The sequence below is a fragment of the Sciurus carolinensis genome, chromosome 12 (genome assembly GCF_902686445.1).
Source record: "Sciurus carolinensis chromosome 12, mSciCar1.2, whole genome shotgun sequence".
In the NCBI taxonomy this organism is placed as follows: Eukaryota; Metazoa; Chordata; class Mammalia; order Rodentia; family Sciuridae; genus Sciurus; species Sciurus carolinensis.
The window spans coordinates 35,630,156-35,642,541 of record NC_062224.1 but is presented as its reverse complement, the minus strand read 5'-3'; the positions used below and the strand labels follow the sequence as shown (position 1 = coordinate 35,642,541).

The following is a 12,386-nucleotide window of genomic DNA, read 5'->3' as shown; positions in this document are numbered from 1 at the left end:
AATAGCCAACAAGAAATGTGTTGTCTACTTTCTGGATTTCTTCAGATTTTTCTCTCTTTCCCATTGAGGAGATGATTAAGACAATGGTGGTATGACAAAGCCTATGTATGAAGTTTTGGGGAAGAAGTATAGGACATGAGCCACTTACAATGATTTTGTGTTCCTTTCAGAAAGAGGATCAGAAAATCATAGTAAGATCTTCTAATCTAATAAGATCCTTATATACGTATGATGCAATAGCTAATTGTTTTACATAATTGATTAAATTTCAGAATTTTATTTTGCAAATGTATTATTTTCAAACAAATTTCTCATATTTTAAGGCCTATTTGTATTCCTTCCGGGTGAAGTTGGAGCATTATGAAATGCATAACAACTCATATGTTGTGTAGTGTTTCCCACAAACTAGGAATTAATTGTGTGTTTGCCTTTCAGGAGACTTGGTACACTGTGGAAATAGATGATTGTTTTTCTTTTACATTAAACAAATATTTGTAGTCCCAAGTATGTATACCTGTTACAGACACACACCTTGTGTCTACATAATGCCAATACAACCATTGTGAAAAATTGGATAAAACCAATGATTAAAAGTTTATTGAATTTTATTTTTTCCTTCTCATCTTAATTTTCTTTCACATTTTCCCTTACTCAGTGGAATAGATTCATATGTTAACACCCAGTTTCTGTTTTTTGTAATGGACTTTTTCTTCTAGATCACAGGTAGCATACTTTCCACTTTAAGTAAATAATTGGGTTGATTTTATTTTTTGTATTTTTAAGGTTATAAATATTTTTAAATGGATCAGTTGATTTTTTTCTTTCTGGGATTCTAAACCAACAGAATTTCTTCCTTAAATCTGAATAATTTCAGATGATTTCTGATGTACAATCAAATTAGTATGTCACAATATGTTTGTTTAAGCCTCTTATGTTTGTTAGTAGGGCACTGTTTCATGGTGGTAGGAGGTGAAAAGTTTATACTTGCTCATTAATAAATGCTTGGCCATACTGGTGATACAATATAAATCTAGACAGATTGAAAAAGCTGCTTTTGAGGGCGGGCCAAGATGGCAGACTAGAGGGCTGCTGCATTTCAAGTTGCTCCAGGACCCAAGATTCAAAAGAGGAGATAGTGAGAGACTTGGGGCCAACTCAAAGCCGCCGGGTGAGTCTCTCCTGTTGGGCAGGCATCCCGGATGGGGCGGAAGCCCCGGAACGCAGGGAATTTGTGAAGTAGAGTTGCTCGGCGAGATGCCCCTCCCGCCGCTGGAGCGGTAAACACGGACAACTGGGATCATCATAGAGGAGGCGACACAGCACAGCGCTTGGACTCGAGCAACCACTGGGGCTCCGGGCAGCTGCCTGAGGAGGAGCTGAGTGGTGAGCTGTTTAGACCCAGAACGACCGCTTCTGAACACCGGGGGGTTGCCTGGAGGAAGAGGAGAAGCCTGGCAGGTCACTTGGCCTAGGAGTGACTGCATCAGAGCCACAGGCAGTTGCCAGAGGAGGAGCTGCGTGGTGAACTGTTTGAACTCAGAGCAAGCGCTCCTGAACACCGGGAGGTTGCCCGGAGGAAGAGGAGGAGCGCGGCGGGTTGCTTGACCTAGGAGTGACTGCATCAGAGCCACAGGCAGTTGCCAGAGGAGGAGCTGCGTAGCGAGCAGTTTGAACTCAGAACAACTGCTCCAGAACACTGGTGGCGTGCCTGGAGGAGGAGAGCGGTGGGACGCTTGGTCTAGGAGTGACTGCATCAGAGCCACAGGTGGTTGCCAGAGGAGGAGGCGAGTGGTGAGTTGACTGGACTAAAAGCGACTGCTCCTGAACACCGGTGGCCTGCCTGGAGGAGGAGCGTGGTGAGTCACTTGGTCTCGGAGCCACCGCTCCTGAACACCCGGGGGGCTACCCCGAGGAGGAGGAGGAGGAACAGGGCGGGTCACTTGGACTTGGAGTGACTGCCTAGAGCTACGGGTGGTTGGTGAGAGGAGGAGACCCGAAGTGAGTTGTTTGGATTCCTAGTGACTGTGTCGGAAACCAGGCGGCTGTCCGGAGGAGGAGGTGTGTGGCATGTCTCTGGGTCTCGGAGCTATTGTACGGGGCTCCAGGTGGTGGCTCAGAGGAGGGGCTGCATAGCCAGGCGATTGGTGCAGAGCAGGGTCCCAGGAGCTAGGTGGCTTCTTGCTGGAAGAGCCGCACAGAGACATGCCTAGGGGCGGAGCGAAGTTTCCAGGGCGGCGGGCAGATTCTCTGGGAGAGGCAGCCTAAGGAGACTTGCCTGCGAAGGGTGAGGCTCCCAGGCCTAGGACGTAGGTCCGGGCCCCTGGGATCATTGCAGAGGAAGACAGCCGAGCCCAGGTGGTAGTTGTAGATTGAGGGGAACCTCTAGGAGGGGAACTGACCAGCAAGACGTCCCCACCGAGTGAGTCTTCCCGGCCGGGGGAGGTTTTCCCACACGGACGGTAAAACCAGAGACACAGGCACAAACAGGCCTTGCCTCAGCCCGCAGTCTAGTTCCCCATTGGATGACCATTGGTCAACAAGTGGAGGCACCTCTGCCCACTAGCAGGGAATAGACGCCACCTGAGGGTCACCACCCCTAGAGAGGCAGCTTCTTCGTGGAGGTCTGCATTATCAACCTCCTCCAAGATTTCAGGCTACTGAAGGATAACAGGGGATATACTAGCAATCTTCAGGGACATTATAAGTTGATAGAGGAAATCTGCAATATCTTAATGACCCACTGATTCCTGAACAATATGAGAAAACAAGGGAAGAAAATGCCCCAAACAAATCTAGATGTTACATCAATAAAATCCAACGACAGCATGGCAGAAGAAATGACAGAAAGGGAGTTCAGAATGTACATAATTAAAATGATTAGGGAAGCAAACGATGAGATGAAAGAGCAAATGCAGGCATTGAACGATCGCACCAATCGACAGTTAACAGAGCAAATTCAGGAAGCAAAAGATCATTTCAATAAAGAGTTAGAGATATTGAAAAAAAACCAAACAGAAATCCTTGAAATGAAGGAAACAATAAACCAAATTAAGAACTCCATAGAAAGCATAACCAATAGGATACAACACCTGGAAGACAGAACTTCAGATATTGAAGACAAAATATTTAACCTCGAAAACAAAGTTGAACAAACAGAGAAGATGGTGAGAAATCATGAACAGAATCTCCAAGAACTATGGGATATCATGAAGAGGCCAAATGAGAATTATTGGGATTGAGGTAGGCTTAGAGAAACAAACCAAAGGAATGAACAATCTATTTGAAGAAATAATATCAGAAAATTTCCCAAATCTGAAGAATGAAATGGAAAGTCAAGTCCAAGAGGCTTATAGGACTCCAAATACACAAAATTACAACAGACCCACACCAAGGCACATTATAATGAAAATACCTAACATACAAAATAAAGACAGAATTTTAAAGGCTGTGAGAGAAAAGAACCAAATTACATTCAGGGGGAAGCCAATACGGATATCAGCAGATTTTTCAATCCAGACCCTAAAAGTTAGAAGGGCCTGGAACAACATTTTTCAAGCTCTGAAAGAAAATGGATGCCAACCAAGAATCTTATACCCAGCAAAACTTACCTTCAAATTTGACAATGAAATAAAATCATTCCATGATAAACAAAAGCTAAAAGAATTTACAAAAAGAAAGCCAGCATTACAGAACATTCTCAGCAAAATATTTCATGAGGAAGAGATGAAAAACAAAGAAGCAAATCAGCAAAGGGAGGAATTATCCTAAAGGAACTGTCAAATAAAGGAGGAAGCAAGATGTGTCAAAAATTTTAAATATGAACCAAATGACTGGGAATACAAATCATATCTCAATAATAACCCTGAATGTTAATGGCCTGAATTCATCAATCAAAAGACATAGACTGGCAGATTGGATTGAAAAGAAAGATCCAACAATATGTTGCCTGCAAGAGACTCACCTCATAGAAAGAGATACCCATAGACTAAAGGTGAAAGGATGGGGAAAAACATACCATGCACATGGACTCAGCAAAAAAGCTGGAGTATCCATCCTCATTTCAGATAATGTGGACTTCAAGCCAATGTTAGTCAGAAGGGATAAAGAAAGACATTTCATACTGCTTAAGGGAAGCATAAATCAGCAAGATATAACAATCATAAACATCTATGCCCCAAACAGTGGCTCATCCATGTATGTTAAACAAATCCTTCTCAATTTTAGAAACCAAATAGACCATAACACAATAATACTAGGTAATTTTAACACGCCTCTTTCACCACTGGATAGATCTTCCAAACAAAAATTGAACAAAGAAACCATAGATCTCAATAACACAATCAATAATTTAGACTTAACAGACATTTATAGAATATACCATCCAACCAAGAGCGAATACACTTTCTTCTCAGCAGCACATGGATCCTTCTCTAAAATAGACCATATATTATGCCACAAAGCTAATGTCATCAAATACAAGAAGATAGAGACACTACCTTGTATTCTATCAGATCATAATGGATTGAAGTTACAAATTAATGAAAGAGTAAAAAACAGAAACTACTCCAACACCTGGAGATTAAACAATAAGCTACTATATGATGAATGGATAACAGACGATATTAGGAAGGAAATTAAAAAATTCTTAGAGGTAAACGAGAACAAAGAAACATCATATCAAAATCTCTGGGACACTATGAAAGCAGTACTTAGAGGAAGATTTATTTCATGGAGTGCATTTAATAAAAGAAGTAAAACTCAAAAAATAAATGACCTAACACTACAGCTCAAAGCCCTAGAAAAAGAAGAACAGACCAACACCAAAAGTAGTAGAAGACAGGAAATAGTTAAACTGAGAGCTGAAATCAATGAAAATGAAATGAAAGAAACAATACAAAAAATTGACAAAATAAATAGTTGGTTCTTCGAAAAAATAAACAAAATTGATAAACCTTTAGCCACACTAACAAAGAGAAGACAAGAGAAAACCCAAATCACTAAAATTCGGAATGAACAAGGAAATATCACAACAGACACGACTGAAATACAAAACATAATTAGAAGCTATTTTGAAAATCTATACTCCAACAAAATAGAAAATTTCGAAGACATCAACAGGTTTCTAGAGACATATGAATTGCCTAAACTGAATGAGGAGGACATACACAATTTAAATAGACCAATTTCAAGTAATGAAATAGAAGAAGTCATCAAAAGCCTTCCAACAAAGAAAAGTCCAGGACCAGATGGGTTCTCAGCCGAGATCTACAAAACTTTTAAAGAAGAGCTCATTCCAATACTTCTCAAAGTATTCCAGAAAATAGAAGAGGAGGGAACTCTCCCAAATTCATTCTATGAAGCCAATATTACCCTGATTCCTAAACCAGACAGAGACACATCAAGGAAAGAAAATTTCAGACCAATATCCTTAATGAACATCGACACAAAAATTCTCAACAAAATTTTAGCATATCACATACAAAAACATATTAAAAAGATAGTGCACCATGATCAAGTGGGTTTCATCCCAGGGATGCAAGGTTGGTTCAACATCAGGAAATCAATAAATGTCATTCACCATATCAATAGACTTAAAGTCAAGAATCACATGATTATTTCTATAGATGCAGAAAAAGCATTTGATAAAATACAGCACCCCTTCATGCTCAAAACACTAGAAAAAATAGGGATAGTGGGAACATTCCTTAACATTGTAAAGGCCATCTATGCTAAACCCATGGCTAATATCATTCTAAACGGTGAAAAACTGAAAGCATTCCCTCTAAAAACTGGAACAAGGCAGGGATGCCCTCTTTCACCACTTCTATTCAATATCGTCCTTGAAACTCTAGCCAGAGCAATTAGACAGACCAAAGAAATTAAAGGGATACGAATAGGAAAAGAAGAACTCAAACTATCCCTATTTGCTGATGATATGATGGTATACTTAGAGGAACCAGGAAATTCCACCAGAAAACTTTTAGATCTCATAAGTGAATTCAGTAAAGTAGCGGGATATAAGATCAATGCACATAAATCTAAGGCATTTTTATACATAAGCGATGAATCTTCAGAAAGAGAAATTAGGAAAACTACCCCATTCACAATAGCTTCGAAAAAAATAAAGTATTTGGGAATCAATCTCACAAAAGAGGTGAAAGACCTCTACAATGAGAACTACAGAACACTAAAGAAAGAAATTCAAGAAAACCTTAGAAGATGGAAAGATCTCCCATGTTCTTGGATAGGAAGAATTAATATTGTCAAAATGGCCATACTACCAAAAGTGCTATACAGATTCAATGCAATTCCAATTAAAATCCCAATGATGCACCTTACAGAAATAGAGCAAGCAATTATGAAATTCATCTGGAAGAATAAAAAATCCAGAATAGCTAAAGCAATCCTTGGCAGAAAGAGTGAAGCAGGGGTTATTGCAATACCAGATCTTCAACTCTACTACAAAGCAATAGTAACAAAAACGGCATGGTATTGGTACCAAAATAGAAAGGTGGATCAATGGTACAGAATAGAGGACATGGACACAAACCCAAATAAATACAATGTTCTCATACTAGACAAAGGGACCAAAAATATGCAATGGAGAAAAGATAGCCTCTTCAACAAATGGTGCTGGGAGAATTGGAAATCCATATGCAACAGAATGAAACTAAACCCATATCTCTCACCATGCACAAAACTAAACTCAAAATGGATTAAGGATCTCGGAATCAGACCAGAGACCTTGCATCTTATAGAAGAAAAAGTAGGTCCAGAGCTTCAACATGTCGGCTTAGGACCAGACTTCCTCAACAGGACTCCCATAGCACAAGAAATAAAAGCAAGAATTAATAACTGGGATAGATTCAAACTAAAAAGCTTTCTCTCAGCAAAGGAAACTATCAGCAATGCAAAGAAAGAGCCTACAGAGTGGGAGAAAATCTTTGCCAATCATACTTCAGATAGAGCACTAATCTCCAGAATCTATAAAGAACTCAAAAAACTCTACACCAAGAATGCAAATAATCCAATTGACAAAAGGGCTAAAGAAATGAATAGACACTTCACAGAAGAAGATCTACAAGCAATCAACAAACATATGGAAAAATGTTCAACATCTCTAGTAATAAGAGAAATGCAAATCAAAACCACCGTAAGATTCCATCTCACCCCAATTAGAATGGCGATTATCAAGAATACAAGCAACAACAGGTGTTGGCGAGGATGTGGGGAGAAAGGTACACTCTTACATTGCTGGTGGGGCTGCAAATTAGTGCAGCCACTCTGGAAAGCAGTGTGGAGATTCCTTAGAAATCTTGGAATGGAACCACCATTTGACCCAGCTATCCCACTCCTTGGCCTATACCCAAAGGACTTGAAATCAGCTTATTACAGAGATACAGCCACATCAATGTTCATAGCTGCTCAGTTCACAATAGCCAGATTGTGGAACCAACCTAGATGTCCTTCAATTGATGAATGGATAAAGAAAATGTGGTATATATATACAGTGGAATATTACTCAGCCATAAAGAATGATAAAATTATGGCATTTGCAGGCAAATGGATGAAGCTGGAGAATATCATGCTAAGTGAGATAAGCCAATCTCAAAAAACCAAAGGAAGAATGATATCGCTAATAAGTGGATGATGACACATAATGGGGGATGGGATAGGGTTAGTGTTGGGGTTGGAGTTGGGTTTAGGGAGGGGGGCAGGAATGGAGGAAGGAAGGACTGTATAGATGGAGGGGAGGGGTGGGAGGGGAGGGGGGGAAGGGAAAAAATGGCAGAATAAATCAAACAACATTACCCTATGTAAATTTATGATTGCACAAATGGTATGCCTTTACGCCATGTACAGACAGAGAAACAAACATGTATCCCATTTGTTTACAATAAAAAAAAAGCTGCTTTCAAAAAATAGAGTTTAAAATCTATAATTAAATGTTTCTTATATTAAAGGATTTTGTTTTTAATTCTTTGCTATGCGTAAATATTTAGCTCAAATTCACTTTTCCTCAAATTAGAAAATCTAATTTTATTTTATAGTTAAATACTTTATAGATATAACTTTAGAAAAATAGGCAAAATTGAATCTTCTTAACTTTAGAAAAATAGGCAAAATTGAATCTTCTATCCCAATTAACTATTTTGTTTCATTCTAATACTATTTTAGGTAATGTACACATGTAAAGTACTTGAAAATTTGCAAACCTTTATGAATAAGTACACATATCTGGTTTTTATTATTTAAATACCCTTAAATTATACTTAGTACTAAAGTTCAATGACAAGGAATTTTAAAATAATTCACTAGACTTATTATCCTAAAGAAATTTTAATATTTTCATTCTAAAAATATTAGCAAATATTTGTTTTTCAATGTAAAATAATTTGACTAAGTATTTTTAAATAAGACCTGCAGTTTATTTGTATGTGACCAAAGATCTTGCTGTAATTGTTGGCTCCTACAGTGGCAGTTTTGATGTGACTTCAGAATCTTTCCTAGAAGAATTACTACATGTAAACATGAATGCAGTGGAATGTATATTTGAGTTAGATTGTTAATGTAACATGGAGTTAATTACACAACATGACTTTTTTTTTTTTTTTTTTTTTTTTTTTTTTTTGGCAGTGCTGGGGATCGAACTCAGGGCCTTGAGCTTGCAAGGCGAGCACTCTACCGACTGAGCTATCTCCCCAGCCCCACAATATGACTTTTAAAAACTATTTTTGAGACCCAAAATACACTGTTTAGGGAAAATAATGATTTTTATGGGTAGAATTTTACATAAACAAAGAAACCTTGAGTGGCCCTAACTCTAAATTTTGGGTTACTACAGCTCAGGCATAACTAGATTGCTGATATTAGGACTTGTACTCACAGTGAACTGTCTAGTGGTTACATTGTTCACCTCAAGCACAAAAGGGCAAGGAGCTGCAAATCTGAGAACTTAGAACAATGAACCAAAATGAAGATGCTAATGTGTTTGACTCCTGTCAAACTAGTCTGCATGCTCTACAATTGGTTAAACATAATGGCAGCTCAAAGTCATCAGAACAGTAAGATTATCTTTTTTTTTTTCACTTAAACCCATTTTATTAAACAAAAATTAGTACATAGTAAAAAAACTATTTCACTTAGTCCCACCATTCATAGGTAGTTCAGATTGTACTTGGTGTGCAGCTTTTCAGATTTATATTTATGCACATATACATGTGTAAATATTTTTACAAAAATACACACCATGTATAAGACTTCTTGGTGTTAATTTAGATCTCCCTCTCATTTGGTGTGTGTGTGTGTGTATCATTAAGAATAGTCTTTCATTTGGGTGTACCAAAATTCATGTGATTCCATTATTGGATATTGTTTTAGTAATGCTTAGAACATTAAACAAGGCCCCAAGCCACATCTGTGTTCCTCCATCTCTGGTACAGTTACTTACTGTAAAGTCATAGAGATGGAATTGGGAGCATGTAAGATGTTAGTAACCTTTCTTAGGGCTTGAAGATATATTTAAGGTGTATCTGTTACATCCTGCTTCCACACAAATTCCTCTGTGTAGCCAGTGCCCAGGTTAAAGCTCTTGGCACAGATGAAGACAGCCAGGATGCCCCAGTCAACACTTGTACCCAGTCTGTCCACCTTGAGAAGGTTCAGCAGTTGCACCATGACCTGGAAATCAGATATTCTCTTGGCACCACAGGGACAGTCAGGAAAATTCTCCTCTTGAGGGATGTTTTCACCAGAAATTCAGATGGGCTCAGTACCCCTGCCATATCTGAGAATCTGCTCCTGTCTGAGGTTTGAACTTCTGAAAAATGTTATCCTCCCTGGATTTGTGCTTTGCCATGGAATTCAGTTCTTCCTCAAGAGCTTCACCCATGCTTCCTGTAATCTCAAAGTCTTCTTCCTTTACCACAATTTCAGGTGAAATCTTCTCTTCTATTTCTATGACAATTTTGAATTCTGGATAAAGGAAGTTGTGGTCTGGAACTGTATGGTCCAAATGATCTTGGCTACAAATCTGCTTATGTCCTAACCTCCAGGCTAGTGTCTTATGCTCCTCATGGCAGTAATGTGCCTGGTGGCATCTGGAGCATTTTTGGGGGGCCTAAACAGCCAAAAATCCTGCAAAGATGAGCACCCGACTTAGGTTGGAGACACACAGAATCTCCTGTTTCTGGGGGAGGGTTCTCAGAAGGTGGGTCATAGGAGTAAAACTCATTTTTCCTAGGTAGTTGAGTCCTAAAAACTTGCTGGGGTTTTTGTGTTGTAGCATTTGTTCTGGGAGCTTGTATTTACATTTTAAGTGTATCTGGTGAGTGGGCTGGGAAAAAAAAAAAAGAGGAAGAAAGAAGAAGAAGAAAGGAAGAAAGGAGGAGGAGGAGGAGGAGGAGGAGGAGGAGGAGGAGGGGAGGAGGAGGAGGAGGAGGAGGAGGGGGAGGAGGAGGAGGAGGGGGGGGAGGAGGAGGGGGGAAGGAGGAGGGGGGGAGGAGGAGGGGAGGAGGAGGGGGGAGGAGGAGGGGGGGAGGAGGAGGGGAGGAGGAGGGGAGGAGGAGGAGGAGGAGGAAGCCCTCCGGTCCGTCTTTTAGTTGGTCTTCTTCTTTTTTCTCTTCGGTTTCACATCACTCCAACCAGCCGCGACCAGGCCCAGTAAGAAGGCGGCAGCGGCCTGGGAAGAGCCGAGTTCCGGCAACAGCACCACCAGCGCGGCGCCCAGGAAGCACAGCGGCCCGAGCGCTGCAGCAGCAGCGGCGGCGACAGCAGCGGCGAGGAGGATGGCCTGGAGCTCGACTGGTCCCCCTGCGGCGGCAAGCCCGCGGCGCGGCCGGCGGCGGGCAGTGCAGCGGTCGTCATTACCGAACCCAAGTACACCAAGGAGCGCGTCAAACTTGAAGGGTCTAAGTGCAAAGGGCAGCTTTTGATTTTGGGGGCAACCAACTGGGACCTGATTGGTCGGAAAGAAGTGCCTAAACAACAAGCCGGTTACCACAATCTCGGCCAGAACCTGTGGGGATCTACGCCGGCTACACCTGCTCCTTTGCTTTCAGCGAAGTAGGTGACCTGTTTTTCTGGGGAGCCACGAACACCTCCGTGGGTCTACTATGTACCCTAAAGCAGTGCAGGATCTCTGTGGCTGGAGGATCCAGAGCCTGGCTTGTGGGAAGAGTAACATCATTGTGGCAGATAACAGCTGGGGCCCATCGCCGACCTTTGGGGAACTGAGCTATGGGAACCAACATAGCCCAAGTCTTCCACTGCAGCCCAGGAGGTGAGGACTCTGGGCAGCATCTTCTCATAACAGGTGGCCATGGGCTACTCACACTCCCTGGTGATCGAGCTGGACGAGAGCGAGACGGAGAAGGAGAAGCTGAGGCGCCTGCCCTAGTACAACCTGCGCACCCTCTGAGGCGGCCAGTCAGCCCCTGGTGGCAGCTGCCTTTTCCAGGTGCTCTGGGACTGGAAGTCAGAGGAGGAATTCAAAGCAAAAGTGGCCGAAGGTGCATTTTTGTTAGACTCCCTCAGGTTCTGTTTTCTAAGTGATTCAAAATTAACTACCTTTTCCTGTATGCTTTCCAAAGTGGTTTTCCCTCAATGTTTAATTAAAATATTTGCTCATTAAAAAAAAAAAAAAAAAAAAAAACTTGCTGGGGGAACTGCTTGCTGCGCAGCCACACCTGCGCTGGCTTGGCGAAGCCCAGCTCCCTGCATCTGGCCAGGCTGCCGCCATGGGGGAGTGTGCAGCCGCTCAGGATCATCTTATTATAATAAAGTTATTTAGGATGTTTCTAACTTTAATTCTTTGATATTTAACTCCTATAAAACATAACAGTTAACCAAAATTTACTTTTCCTTAAAACAGAAAATCTTCTGAGTTGCAGGTGAAGTAACAAAATGACAGCCTATTCTTAATAATTTTATAACTACCATGAAAAACTGAGTTCTGAGTTTTATATGGGCCCTCAACCATAATTCACTGTTTAATTATTTATAGACTTGTCTAAAATAATTATATGAAGTTCACTCTAATAAACCATTGCTAACATACCACTTTTGTTGTTGAATTAATTCTTTCACATTAAAAAGTATTTAGGATACCTAGAGTCTAGCAACATATTATAATTATAAAAAAAATCCTAAAAGTAAAATTAAAATTGATGGGGCCTTCAGTAGAGAATGTGAATAACAGAGCCTATAGCTAACTCTAGAAGGTCTTTAAATCTCTCTCCTTCCTGGGTCCTTTCCTTCCTCCCCTCCTTTCCTTACTCCCTTCCATTCTCCATTCCTTCCCTTCCCTTTCCTCTTTGAGCTCTACTAATTTATAACTAGTCTTAAAATATTTTTGTACCACTTTGGCTAATATCTCAGACTTTAAA

The 12,386-nt window shown here is 40.7% G+C and overlaps 1 pseudogene; it reads right to left on the bottom strand.

Moving 5' to 3' along the window:
• Positions 1–9,522: 9,522 nt before the first annotated feature.
• LOC124961225 (programmed cell death protein 2-like) lies at positions 9,523–10,866 on the bottom strand (annotated as a pseudogene).
• Positions 10,867–12,386: the final 1,520 nt, after the last annotated feature.